The sequence below is a fragment of the Sturnus vulgaris genome, chromosome 2, assembly GCF_052056855.1.
Source record: "Sturnus vulgaris isolate bStuVul1 chromosome 2, bStuVul1.hap1, whole genome shotgun sequence".
In the NCBI taxonomy this organism is placed as follows: Eukaryota; Metazoa; Chordata; class Aves; order Passeriformes; family Sturnidae; genus Sturnus; species Sturnus vulgaris.
This window is the reverse complement of record NC_142244.1, coordinates 47,668,310-47,682,790: the sequence shown is the minus strand read 5'-3', so window position 1 is coordinate 47,682,790 and position 14,481 is coordinate 47,668,310. Positions and strand designations below refer to the sequence as shown.

Here is a 14,481-nt window from a genome sequence, read left to right as displayed (position 1 = left end):
AAATGTGTGAAAGAATTGTCCTCTATTGAATTGCTGATTTAAAAGTGAAAATTGTCAACTTCGCAGCAGGGATGGCTGTACTTCTAAAATTATTTTGGGATACATGTCAGTTTATTATTGCCATGTTATACTTCGTGTAGTTTTTGTAGTACCACTTAATGCATGTTTGGCATCATTCTTACATCACACTTGTGTAGTTTCATTTGTTATTCACATTGATTAATGCAACTGTCTATAGATGGGGGGTACCAGAACATCTGTTTAGTATTATGTAACTTGTTTAGGAGGGTTTTTAATTGATAAACTTGTTTTCTGTCTTCTGTTTACTCTGCATGTTCTTAACATAATACATTTTTTCTACTTTATATGGGAAAAAGTAGCAAGTCATGAAAAAGTGTTTATTAGGAAAGTAAATGGAAGTCCTGGATGCTTCTTACGGCTTCTAAAATGACAGCTGACTCAGGAGAATAAAATCACTTGGTGTACTTTCTGCATGATTATTCAAGACTTTCTCCTGCTTATAGCGCACTTAGGAATCATTATCCAAGGTTAAAAACCAAAACGTTTAATTTCTGTCTGGTGTTAATCTTAAGCATGTTTACAAGACAGTAAATGTCTTGATGTTTGCTCTGAATAGTACTCTTAACTCCACAAGTTGTAGTAAACATAAAGAAAAAGAATTTGTTTGAGTTTCATAGTTTTTAAATACTTAGTTATCCAGTCCCCTGGGGAAGGGGTGAGGATGGAGAAAGCAGAGGTTTCTGGAGAAATCATATTCTTGTTTTCAATTGCGTTTTGTTCCTGGGCATACATTTTTTACTCTTTACGTTGGGCCCATTTGTTACAAAGATTTAAAAAGAAATAAAATTTATCATATTTCAGCCAGTTATAAGTATTAGTTCATTGCTACATTGTAAAAATAGAATTGGTTAGTTTAGGCACATGTACTTTACTGGAGATCATTGCATGTGGCATAAATATCAGGGTAATTCAAGTGTTGATAGTTACTGTTGATATGTTGTTATGCCTTTAAGCCTGGTTGGATTAGAGCTGATACATATTGAGCATAACGATGTTTTAAAACTCAGTGCCCAGAACCTTGCTGTTGCACTTGCATTTCTGCTTTATTGCTGTGGTAATCACAAAAATACTCACAGGTTTGAAAGTGTTCATCTAGATATATGGGGGAGAGCAAAGGACTGATTATTGTATGTTGCTTGGTTCTTCAGGTCTTGTGTAGAAAAACTGGTATTGTAGAATCTACTTTATATGATTGCTTAAAATTTTAGTGTTTTTTAAAAACTGTCATATATTTAAGACTGTCCAGTGTGAAGGAAGCCAAATGGTGTATCTTTAAAGAATGCTGGAAAACTTTTACTAGAGGTCTTACTTGAGCTCCAAATCTTTTACTAATTTGACACTGAAAACATGGTCTTAACTCCAACCTTACCCTACAGTTATGTTGGAAATGGTGCAAACTTCTGCCAAGCTTTAGAAGTGATGTGAGGATGTAAGGTGACTACTGTAGGATTGCGCCAAATCATTCATGTGCGAAGCTTGTTGCTGGCCTGCTCCAGTTATCCTAATCCATTCCTTTCAGGATTTTGTTTCCTTTTCTGTACTCTAGATTTTCTTCTTTTGTAAAAGGCTTTACGTTTTCCTGATGATGTGGAAGATAGGAGCTGTATGAAATTTTATTTGGGAGTTCTAACACTAAACTTGATGGGAATGGTTTAAAGCAAGGGAAAGATGTCAGATGCACAGTAAAAATCAGTTCTTTCTATGATTTGACAAGTTATATACCTCCTCAAATGTGTTTTGTTAGTATATAGCACGTATGTATTCTTAACCTATTGTGCCTTTAAAAAGGATTTATGTGCTTTCTAAGGGGGGCAAAAAAAAATCTGTTCTGGATTAATTTAATTTCATAGTTTCTCTTTTGTAATTGCACAATAATTAAGTGACAGAGAGTACATGAGAACTTAAGAAATAGTTACCTTTTCTAAACTCAGAGATGTGTGCAAATACTAATACAGAAAAGTAAAAGTAGATAAGTGCTTTTCTTGGATTTACAGATGGGGCAGATACTATTTTGGAAAAGCAGGAAAATGTGGTTTGATCTCATCTTGCACTTGCAGCTTTTAAGAATTTGGGAGCTACCATAGAATTAAAAACCCCAAATATGACTCTTATAAACTTCATCTAAAATTCTTAAATGTTGTTTCAGAGTTCTGATATAAATGAAACTACTTCAGTGTAAACATTCAAATAAAATACATGTTTTAATAGAAAAAGTAATTCTGAAAGCCTGTGTTTTACTAAGATAAGAAGTAATGTTATTGGGGAGTTAGGTGTATTTTCTTGTATCTTTACTTTTTAACTACATAACTTAAAAGTAACAGAGATGAAATTAATAACATGCAAGGAAAGGCTAAATATACAGGACAAAATTTCCTGTGAAAGGACTGAAGTTCAAATATGTATAACTTAAGTACTGGTGCTTCTACTAGAAGACTTCTGTCTTGAGTTTAGAGAGCTCCTGTTTAGAAACAGGTGCTCCCCAAATATGGTCCTGCTCTTATGGCAGGAAAATGTCGTCTTTGCCTTGATTGTGACAAACCAACAATAGGATTATCAGGATTTAAGTTTATGAAGAACATAGTTATCTTGCCACAGTGATAAATCTGAATGGCTGAAGAGTCAGCATCTTTTTGTCTGCTGAGTTGGTATACAGCTGCATGATTGTCACAGCCCTCCCAGGACTTGGAATATGGTAGTGCCTTTGGTTGTTTCAGCAGTTGCTTCATGTGCCTCAGTTAATGAAGTTCATTTATGGCTACACAGATGCTTTTCAAAGTCTTCTCAACATCTTTTCTGCTTAGCAAATTCTCTCAAGTAATGACAGCCACCACAGTTGTGGGTTGAGAGTGATGCTGTCATAAATCAGCGTTTGCTCCTATCAGCTGCAGTCATCTTAGTTTATACCTGTTCAGTCATTACAGTGCACTTCCAAATATTTCTTTTCATTAATGAAAGTTGTATTCTCAATGAGGTATTGATCTGAGCAAGTTTGAGTAGAGACTTAAGAAAATACAGAAAATACAAGCTAGTTACATTTGTACTGTTAATGAGACAAATTCCTTTAATAATTCCAAGTGTGCTACAGAAATTAATCTCTTGGATGATTCTAATTCCCTAAGTTTGTAATAAAGATAGTTGGATTTTGTTCTGCGTTGCTTTTCTGAGGTTCGTCTTTAAGCTGCTTGGACATTGCATTTCTTTTAGCTTTCACAGCCTGATGTAAACTAGAGTCCTTCAAGCTTTATGCATAAATATACCTTGTCAGAGCATACTCATCAGTCAGGTGCTGATCAGATGCAAGATTTTGCAGAGTCCACAATGAAAGTAAGTTGACCAAAATAAGTTGTTAAATAAGATGGAAGTTACAAGAAGACCAGGACAAGATTGAGCTGAATAGGAGAGCAAAAAGTTCTGAAGATTGTCTGTAAAAAGTAGTGTGAAAGAATCTGAATCTGTTAATTGTTCAAAGAAATTGATCCATCGGGATGCAGAACTTCAGTTTGAAATGCAGACTTCTTTTGGAGGAGCTGCTGCTTACTTAAGTGGAATTTCTTTTTCACGACATTGCAAGTAATGTTTGTAGTGTATTAGAATGGATGTTTTTTACTTGCGTACATTAAAAGTCACAAACAGGTAACTGAAGTAACAGCTTTTATATTTTAGTCTGTGTGTGTAACCATTTTCTCATTAATGTGTTGATATTTACAAATTTGGCACGCGAGATAATTTTGATAGCTTGTTTGTAAATTAGAATTTTTAATGTGAGAATTATAGTGCGAGCTTGCATCTTGAAATCTGAATGAGCCATGATGAAAAACAGTACCAACCATCAGTCTCTTTGATTAAAAATATTTGTTTTGAGTATGATGCCAAGTTACTGCCTTTGTATAAAAGATGATATCAAAAGGGAGTTCCTCACTTCTCACAATGTCATCTTGACCTAGTCCTGTGCAAAGGAGTGTCATCACTGAGGCCTTTACTTTGCTATCAAGTAAAGAAAATGGTAACCAACTGGAGTGTTGTTATGGGGGTATATGGTGGAATGGTTAATAGTATTCTGAACACTGGCTAAGGTGCCTGATCTGTCATTCAGACTTGAAATTATTTCTAATACAGTGCTTTTCAGTCCTCTTTGCTATGTGTTAGTGGGTGTTCGCTTTGCTCTACGTACAACAGCTGAGCTTAAAGCTTTTTTTAAAATGTTTGGTATTAACTTAGAAAGCTATTTCACTTTGGGTAGGAAGAATAGCCTTATCTTGCAGGTAATAGTGACTTACACTAAAATAAAGAATGCTGTACATAGAATTTACAGCATGCTATGGTACTATAAAGCTGAAATAAATCCTGAGAGTGCAGCATCAGCAATATGTCCAGTTGTGCAAGGAAAGGACAAAAAGCCAAGTTTGAGTCCCAGTTTGCCAGGCAGTACAAGAGTAGCAAATAGAGAAATGGTTCCTTTATTCAACATTGCATTGTGGATTTTTTCAGAAACAGGTAAGTCTATGTCAGTATACCAATATGGGGTAGAACATTCGCAGGATACCTGCGGTTTATTAATGCTGTTTGTTGTCTTTGTCTTGAAATACAGATTCCATTTCCTGTATATTTCAAATCTAATGTAAGATTTTCTGTTTTCTACCAAATACAGTTTTATTATGGTGGAAGCCAGAAGCTGGTATTCTGATTTGTTACAGAGTAATTTGAGATGGAAGTTGTCACCCAGTAGAATTAGTACAGGAAGGAAATTACTTAATTGCATAAAGAGTCACAAATCTTTTGAGAGGACCAGAGGCAACAGGTACCCACAGAAACACAGGGGTTTACTTCTGAGCATCAGGAGACATTTTTACTGTGAGGGTTGACCAAGCACTGGCACAGGCTGCCCAGAGAGGTTGTGGAGTCTCCATTCTTGGAGGTGCCACAAGCCATCTGGATGTGGTCCTGAGCATTGGCTCTATGTGGTCCTGCCTGAGCCGAGAAGTTGAACCAGATGATCTATCGAGGTCCCTTCTGACATTAACACGTCCATGATTCCGTCATGTAAGCAAAGCTTTGAATTTATTAAACTTTATATGAATGAATTAAACTATTATATGCTTAGGTATTTTAATCCTTCCTTACAAGGTTTCATTTCAATGTAGATGTGTGTACTGGGTAGTATTGTTAAATTTTACATTTTCAAATGAAGCATGTCAAAGATGAAAGCTCTCGGAGTGAATGAGTTGTTGTTAATAAAGACTGTGTGACCACGTCTTGCCCTGCCCTTCCCCCAGCGCAGTCTTACAGCTTCAGAGATTTTAGCCCCACAAAGATAATCAGTTCTGCTGTCATTATTATGGAAGAGGAGGTTAGGAGACTGGCCTAACTTGGCACCTGCTGCAAAAATGACAGGTAAGGAGCCTTACAGGAGGGAATGGGGAGCATTGTGTGAAGTTCTGTAAAGCAGAATTGCAAACACTTCAAAAGCTGTGTATTAGTGAGTTTCACAATTCCTTAGGAATACTGTTTTTTTTTTTTAAACTGGAGAAAATTGGATTATGCACAGTATAGGAAGTTTTGTGTGAAACTAGATTCCCCTTTAAGTTTTGTAAATGTCCTCAAACTAGGGAGGTCATCACTACTATATATAAGAATTTTTCTACAATACAGAGCTTATGGTGATTTTCTGTAGTCCTAAAACTAAGAGAAAACTGTCTCTTAGGTTTTGCATATGCACATTTTTACTACTTTAAAACAATTCTAAATTATTTTGAAATAAAAAAAATAGTCTTAATAGAAGTATGCCTATTTAAACATCCCTAAAATCTTAGTGGTTCTTTTAACTCCTTGCATAAGTGTAAATTTGTTTGCATTGTGTGTAGCACAATGGTATCCTGACTTCTGTTAAAATAGTAGAGTTGTATTGATCCTACTTAACTCTGTGCTAACTGTGCTGGTTTAACGGTATCATGTTTACAGCAGACTTTTCTAAATCTGTTTCTGTGATAGGTGACCTCAGAGTTTCCAGAACCTGGCAGAACTATCTCATGGAATTGTAACTGTAGCTTCCAGTGCCAAGTGCAGCATTTTCAAATACTTTTCATCTGTCATGTTTCTTAAGTTTTCTTAGTGAAGTCACATCTATACATCTTTATTTCTAGGGGAAAGAGATGATGAGGATTAAGGTTATTCCCTTGTTCCTTCAACAGTTTTGTACTTTTTAGCTGTTCATGATAAAGTATCACAAGATGCTCAGAACTTCACATCTGTGTAACATGTCAAGTGAGTTCTGAATGGAGAAAATTACACCATTACTTGGATATTTTTCCAAGTTTAGCATTAACACAGTCATTGAAAGTAAAAATCTGAACATTGAAAGATATTTCTGCTGCTTTAATGACAACATTTGTAAAACGGGTAATTATTAAAATCACTGATGAGCCAGCTATTCTGGTGCTGCAGGTTCCTCAACTTGAAATGGGAGTGTCAGGCTGTATTAAGAAATACAGGATTTAGTTGCTGTTTCATACAAGATTATCTTAATGACTTAATGACTACTGCCTCACAGTGCACAAAAGTGTGTATATATATATATATACGTAAACCCCACTTTGATAATATTGTGTTTTGCATCTAGGAATGTAATGACTTGCCAATGAACAATTTTTATTAATTTTACAGAGTGCTTACCGATTTTAATGTCTTTGAATTCAGACCTTGCTGAAGCTGTACAGATGAAAACTTTTGTGTCTTCTATTTAAATACTTTCAGACATGCTCACCATTCCCTAAATACTGAAGAAATAATCTAATTTCTATATGGTGAAGATTTGCAATCCAAGCAAAATAGAAACAAATGTCCCTTGGTTGCAGTTTGTCAGTGGCATGGGTTCATTGCCTGGCCACCAGTAACTGCCACCATTTTTTCTTTTTTGAAATCTGATCCCAGAAGAGGAATATTACTGCATTCACATTCCTCATTCTGTGTAACTTACTAACTTCAGGTACCCTACACCTTGTAACTTGAAAGTTGTGAAATGGATGTAAAATGTTTTTAATAATTTTGCAAAGGAATTTGAATGCCTCATTGGCTTAGCTTAAGTAGTATTTTCCCTTTTGTTTGTAGTTTTTTTGTTTTCTTGTTTTCTCTTTTGAGCCCTAATTTGGTAATATTTTTTCCTTTAAATGCTTGCTTGCTTCTGCTTCTCTGCAACTATATGCACTTACTAAGAGAATTTGACAAACACAAGATTGGGAAAAATTGATTTAGTCTCTGATGGTTTATTGTCCTCAGCAGGGACTACCCATTAAGATGGGCAGGTTTGGCCAGACTAAAGTTAAAACTAAGAGAAGAATGGGGAGGATAAGATTGCTTGACCATTTAAAAAATGTCTAGCACTGTATCTTCTGTTAGTATGTCAGCAGCCAACATTGTTATCTGTTACCTTTTGATAGGTAAGCCTGAACAAATGCAAAAATGAACCCAGCTCTGCGGATCATCTCGGGTTCCCTTTGGAAACCCCAAATAAGTGGCTACAAGGGATTGTGTGTTTTCCTGAGAACAGCTCGGCATTGGAGTTCTTCTTTCTGTGTGCTGGATAGTGGTTCTGCTACTCTAAAAATCGTACCTGTGCCTGCTGGTGCAAAATGCCATATGGTCACTTCAGTGGAAGTCAAAATTTACCTGTGCTGCTGTTGTGTGTTGCTAGGTAATTTTTAAAGTAGACCTAAAATACAGGGGAAACTTAGGGGGGAAGCTCGTTGTTACAGTAGCCACCAAAAATCCTATTAATTAAAAAAACTAAAACCAAAAAAGCCCTCAACCAAACCACAAAACCTGTTCTGTCAGTCAGGCTGCTGAAGCTGCTGCGCATCCCTGTGCAAGGTAAATGTGAAGTGTCCTTTGGTGTTGTAGTGTCACAGCTGTTCCTGCTCTGAACTGGTGCTGCACAGCCCTTAGTGTGTGTTACTTGAGATAGGTGCACGTAGGAGTTGGTTTTCAATTTTCCTTCCTAATGGCACAATATATGCACAGTATCACTCAGTTTGTGTGTGATGCCTCCCTTCTCTCCAGAACAGGCATGTTTACCATGCTGTTAGCCTTTCAGACTATTTCAGATTCATTTTGTTTGGCACCATACCCACTTGGAGCTTTAATTTAAAGAAGAGCGTTATCATAGGAATGAAATTTCGGTCTTCTTGCTTTGAAAACAACTTTCTGTTGTGTTCCAGCTCACTCTCAGAAATCACTTTTTTCATCACTGGCTGCTTGAATACTTTCAGCTCTAACAAAGTAATTACTGCTAACATAAACAATAGGGTTTATATAGGTTTATATAGGTTTATATAGCGTAGAGAGGTTGGAATGATCTTAGAAGAGAGAGAATTGTGAACAAATAGTGCAGAGGCACATTCCTAGTAAAAATACACATTTTAACACTCCCAGCAGTCTTTCTGGGAGGTTTTAGAGCCTGTCATCAAAAATATACCATATTTATTTAGCTACAATTTTGTCACTAATAATCTTCTGGTTGCCAAGAATATGGCTCACTGCTTTCCCTTCACCCAGTAAATCTGGGTGGCCAAGAAAGAGAAATTAATATACACTGTCAGTTACAGAAACTGGAGAGACTGTGTTAGGCATTGATGCTTTAGCTTTCTTAATAGAGGCTACAGGGAGAAACTAATGACTGGGTTTTTTTCATATTAAAATACAGACTGAAAGACGGGCAGTTTGTAATTTTAGCTTTCCTGTTAGATGGGTACATCTAACATTAATTTCACCATGTTGAGGTAATGTCTCAGGACACTAACACTTGTCCAGATGACAATTCCAGCCAGCTCCCTATGACTGACAGTTCATCACTACAGCTATTACTGGATTTGACTTGCTAAATGATCGTAGTATCAACACTTGTGAAGTTAGAGCTCTAGTTAGAAGAGGTTAGTGGCTGTGGTTTGTCATTTGTGCTTTAGGAAGAAAGTTTCTGTCTTGCTGAACACAGAATAGATAACTGAACTTTTGAAATCTGCTAGCAAGGTTCACCCTGGGGTAGGAGGGGAGATAAAAAGGAACCAAATGGGAGAATTGATTTAATAGGACTCAGACATTAAGTCATGCCAACTTTAAAATGGTATTTATTCTGAGCTGCAAGTCTCAGCCCGTTTTCAGCTGTGTCTGATAAGGTAAATGTTACCTTTATTGTAAATGTTTGTGGTTGTGTGTTGTAATTTACACGTATGTCACTTTTTGAGTTGCTTTTTGGGACTGTTCCTTAAAGTGAAGCTAGCCTGAAAGGTGCAACCTGTGTGTGGCTTTCCAAAGGAATTATTTCTGTAATAAATATTTGAAGAGTGTGCTAAGTATTATCATTATCAAACAGGACCTCAGGATGTTGGAAAATTCTTTTTACAACCCTTACTTGAGAGTTCTTCACCCCTTTGTGCTGTTGTAATCAGGATCTTTCCAGGCAGTCTTCTCCGTAGACATTTCATTAGGGCTCTCAGACTCTGCAATGCATCTCTGTGCCCCAGTAAGGGATTATGCTCAGCCTATCAAACATCACAGTGCTCACATCTTATTTTAAGTCGGAGGCATTTATGGAGAAGAGGTGATTTTAATTCTGGGAGGAGGGAATGCATGTACAGGTGAGAGCTATTTTGAAGCCTGAATGGCTAGGACATGGAGCTGTTGAATTTTAAACATTTTGGACAGTTTCGCATGTGTACTCTGTGAGAAGACACACACTGTGCAAGATGGATACCCTTATTAACACTTCTATTCAGGCATTTTTAATAGAATGACAATAATTATTAATCAGTAAACGTAGTAGAAATAATGTATACTAGCTGTTCTTCCAACTGCACTTGCTGCAAATACAAGCAGATCTATTGCAGAAGTTGTAAAATTATGTAAGTCTTAAACTTTTGCATCAATTTCTAATGCTACTAGTATTAATCTGTATTTGAATGGTACTTGTATGCAGTTCTGTTGTGACATGGTATTACAAAGTGGGACATTTTACTTCAGCTCAGTTCAGTTGTATTATTTTGATAGATAGTTTTGCCCCTAATTAATAATGTCTGTACAACATGCTGCAGAAAGAGGAGGAGATTGCAGTGAGAGCTGTTAGTTCTCAAGTGTCACTAATGAGTCGGTGGTGTGTGCAGGGATCCTGATCATTTTGGTGGCACTAATACTAAAAGGATGAAATGCCACTTTTGCCACCTACCTTGGCAGGCCTAGAAGACAACCTGTAGAATGTCTATTGTCACATGAAGTACATATGTTTAAGAAAACCTCCAGAGAGAAATTACTTGGGGCTCTTTGGAGCAGAACTGCAGTTAATCTACTCCAAGCAAAAATATGAAAATATAGAAACTTGTTAATGTTCTTGGAACAGCTGTTCAACTGCAGAGGTAGTAAAAATTTAAATAAAATCTTTGGAGAAACAACTAAGTGGTAAGAATGGGTAGAAAAAAAATAGATTTTTTTCTGGTAATGGGAAGTTTTATTATGGTTTATTACTCCATATATAATGGGTTTTTGAAAAGAGAAGCTACTGTGTTTTCCTTGAAATGTCAGTTATTTACAGTCTCTTTATTTTTTAGGTTACTATTAAAATCTTAAAATGCAGATGAAGACTGGCTTGTGCAGAATCCTTCTGCTATCTTATGCAGACAAAAGGGAATCCTAAACCAGATTTTAGTACAAGGTACGTATTAAGGTATATGGCTTTATCCAGCAGTTACTGAAATGAGTACCCCACTTTTTGTTCAGATTTGTGATTTGATGTAGTTGGGCTTCTACACTTCAACTAATACTGATTTCAGATAATGTAATTCCTGTTATGTTTTTAAAGGACTTCAAGCATATGTATACAGCCTCTAGCAGTCAGCTGAAGCTCTCTCCAGCCATCCAAACCCCACAGTGCAACATTAATATGATGCCATGTCTGAGCTGCTGGATGTTACTGATACATTGCACTCAGAATCCTGTTTGTCTGTACAATCAATCCAGTAGTTGCTGATTCTGAACGGTTTGGCATTAATCAGAGGGCTCTGATCTGGAAGGTGGTGTCCATGCAGCCTGAGAAGCCTGAGGCACTTTGATTTGCACACACACAGGTGTGTAGTGCCATCTACCCTGACTATGAGCAGCATCTTGGTGGGGCTGACAGATAGCAGGGTTTTAAAGTGAGTCCTATGCAGCTAAGTTCAGTAGTTCTGGTAGTTCCAAAAATTGCAAAATACCAGTTATTTTTATAAAGTAAAAAGTCAATTTAAACACTGGTGGGATTTGACCAAGATGTCCAAGTTCTACTGGTAAAGCAAGAGAAAGTTGTGTTAATTCTCCTTTGTTTGGCTTAGCAAAAGGACTCAGAGCTGTCTCTGTGGTTAACAGTAAATAAGAGAACAGGATATATAAAGGACCAGAACAATTTATCTGTTTTGTAAGCACATGTAAAAGGTGTCCCTGTCCATGGCAGGGGTTCAGACCAGGTAATCATCTATCTCCATGTGCTGGCAACTTTCTTTGTAAAGCAGGATGCCATTGGCTGCCTGTGTGGCCAGACTGTGCTCTTTGCTCAGGGTGGTCCTTGGACTTGGTGTTCGCCAGGGCCACTGTGTCCTTACCTGCAAAGGGGCTTTCCAGCCAGCTGGCCTCCAGCCTGTCCTGGTGTCTGGGATTACTTCTCCCTAGGTGCAGGATTTGGCATTTCCTTCTGTTGAATTTCATGAGATCCTGTAAGTCCATTTCTCCAGCCTGTGGAGGGATCACTGGATGGTGGCATGACTCTCTGGCCTTAGCAGCCACTCCTCTCAGTTTTGTGTCACCTGCAGATTTGCTGTGCATGTGTTGTCCCATCAACCAGAGCAGAAATGAAGATCTTGAAAAGTATGGGAATACTCTGTTATTTACTTGAGTCCAAGAGAACTTCATGTCATTGACAATCTTCCAGGCCCATCTGTTCAGCCAGGTTTTAGTCCACCTCATGGTCCTACTGAGCCTGCCAGTAGTCTGTCAGTATTATGACGGGATTAAAATGATAATTGGAGATACTATGGCAGTGTCAAAAGATTTCCTAAGCCAAGGTAGATAATAGCCACTGCTCTCCCTGTGTCCACTGAACTGGTCACCTCACCAGAGAGGCTCTCCAGTTGGGATACTTAAGAATTTGCAAATGACCTCTTTGTAAATCCATGCCAACTGCTGCCACTTACGTTCTTGCCCTTCTTGGTCTGGAAATGGTTTTCTGGAGTAGTTGGTCCATCACCTTCCCAGGGCCTGTAGTTCCCTGGGTCCTCCTTCCTGCCCTTGAAGACCAGAGTGACTTTTGCTTTTCCCTGGTCCTCTGCACACCTCTCCCAGCTGCCACACTCTGTCAGCAATGGAGAGTGGCCTTGCAAGGCCAGCAGCCAGCTCCTTCAGCACTCATGGGAGTATCCCACCAGGCTCAGCATGTGTGACTTGTCCAGTTTGTGTTCCCTAACCTGGACGCTGTCATATTCTTGATACTGAGAGGGGCACTGAAGAGGCGGGAAAGTTGTTGCACACCTTGTTTTGTGGTTTTGCTTTTGCCCTTGACTAAGGAGTCCCATTATTCTGTAGTTGAAGTAAAATCACAGTATAAAAATTACCACACAATAATTTGTAATATAAACCAGACTATGCAAATAAGCAAGCTACAAGCATTTACTCACAAAATCTAAAACAGACAAGCACCTAAAGCTCTTCGTCAGAAAATTAGTAGTAAAACAGAAAATGCCTAATTTTTTCAGCGTTTGATTCAAATGGGATTTTTTTTAATCCAGAGGACATTTTGTGTTAACCATGTAGCCATTGGAATTTAGTCTTGATTGTCACTAGATATGAGAGTGCTGCTGTGCACGAGAGCCATTTGGGAACCTCAGCGTTTGGCAGGTTTCCCAGGCATCTCAGAATTTTTCTGTCAGCTTACAGTTTCCTTCCTGTGAAGGGAAAAAAGGATAGTCAAAGTTCCTTAGAGATACAAGTGTTCCTTTTACTGGCTAAATAAAAACTCCTTGTCTCAATGAAATGATAAAAACCTTTCTTCCTTTTTCCCCATTCCACACTTGTGTGTGGACCTCAGACTGCAGTGTGAACCTGGCTGACAAAGTGTAATGACCTAATGAAATTGCGTGCCAGGCTGCTGCTCCTGGGCTTCCTGAACAGAGGGAGTTCCAGGTAACCTTGGGGTGGTGGGCTGTCTGAAAAACTGCTGGCATTTCTCAGCTCTTTTTCTAGCTGTATTTGCTGATTCCAATTGTATTTGTTGCTCTGTTACCTGCCATTTTAGCCTTCTTAAGTGCTCTACTTTGATGACAAAAGCACAGTTGCAAGGAAGTTATCACTCAAGTGTCTAACTCCTCAGCCTGAATCATACTTACTTCTTGGAAATGTTCCTCTCCATTGAATGCATTAGGTTTCAATGAAAGCAGCTGGAGGCTGCCCACTCTCAGAACTGAAGCCGGCTTTTACACTGTGATGATGTGCAAATGCTGTTTTGCACCTTGGAGTTACAAGGACCATCACGGTGAGAATACAATTGTGTTGTCACCTGTTAGAACTCCTGTAATGGTACATTTTCTACTCAGTTTTGTTAGTACTATTTTTGTGCTTAATGCATGCATGGTTTTTTTTCTTTGTATCTCTGCTCTTGGGCACACAAATAATGCTGTTATCTAATACAATAGTAACTAAATCTGTGCACTTGGCTGAAGGTAGGAGAAGGATAACTATCATTCTCAGTTAAGCTGTTTTGTTTTCTCTCTGCTTGCAGACAGGCTGGACCTGTGAGACCTACCTGAGGGAAAAGGACTGTTTGAAAAATGTGAATACATCTGCTTGTGATGAAGAAGGCCTCTTCCAACACAAGGAGACAAGTTACAGCTTTTTTGTGATGTCTTCAGCCTCTGGCACAGAGGGTGGTGCCAAGTCCAGCATTTCATAGTAAAGCTGATGTTGGCCTACTTTGATGTCTGACTGAGATACTGATGCTCTTTTCATCTAGACTGCACTCAAAGTAGATTTCTTTCTAGAAACAGCAGTGTTAAGGGAAATGGGTGTCAGTAAAAGGATTAAAGTTTGTACATTCTACAAGAATAATAAAAGTAAATTATGTATTAAATGACTGCTCCTTGGTTTATATGATTGCTGTTGGGCTTTTAAAAAAGCCTTTAAAAAGTATGAAAGTATTTTCAAGCCTTGCAATATAAGACAGAAATAAGAAAGTGGTAGGGGTTTAAAGAAAAAGCAGTAATGTGGATTCTGTTTATGCTGCAGCAGTTTAGAAAAACAAAAAAGTATTAATTACATAGAGAAAAATGGTATGAGCCAGTGACAGCTGAAAAGAACTGGAAGGAAATGTTAATCATAGGGGAGATTATAGCTACAGTA

General features: G+C 37.9%; 1 protein-coding gene across 8 annotated transcripts in view; it reads left to right on the top strand.

Moving 5' to 3' along the window:
• The window catches only part of PSPC1 (paraspeckle component 1), a 61,240-nt gene that overhangs the window by 42,831 nt on the left and 3,928 nt on the right, over nucleotides 1-14,481 (top strand). For 2 of the 8 annotated variants that reach the window (XR_015801379.1, XR_015801384.1), the window contains 4 exons: nucleotides 7,515-7,768; nucleotides 10,671-10,774; nucleotides 13,508-13,618; nucleotides 13,869-14,212. The gene's annotated coding sequence lies outside the window, so the exon portion shown is untranslated. Of the gene's footprint in view, nucleotides 1-5,354; nucleotides 5,473-7,514; nucleotides 7,769-10,670; nucleotides 10,775-13,507; nucleotides 13,619-13,864; nucleotides 14,213-14,481 lie in introns of those variants that run through there. The other 6 variants (XR_015801377.1, XR_015801383.1, XR_015801381.1 and 3 more) reach the window with 5 other exon arrangements.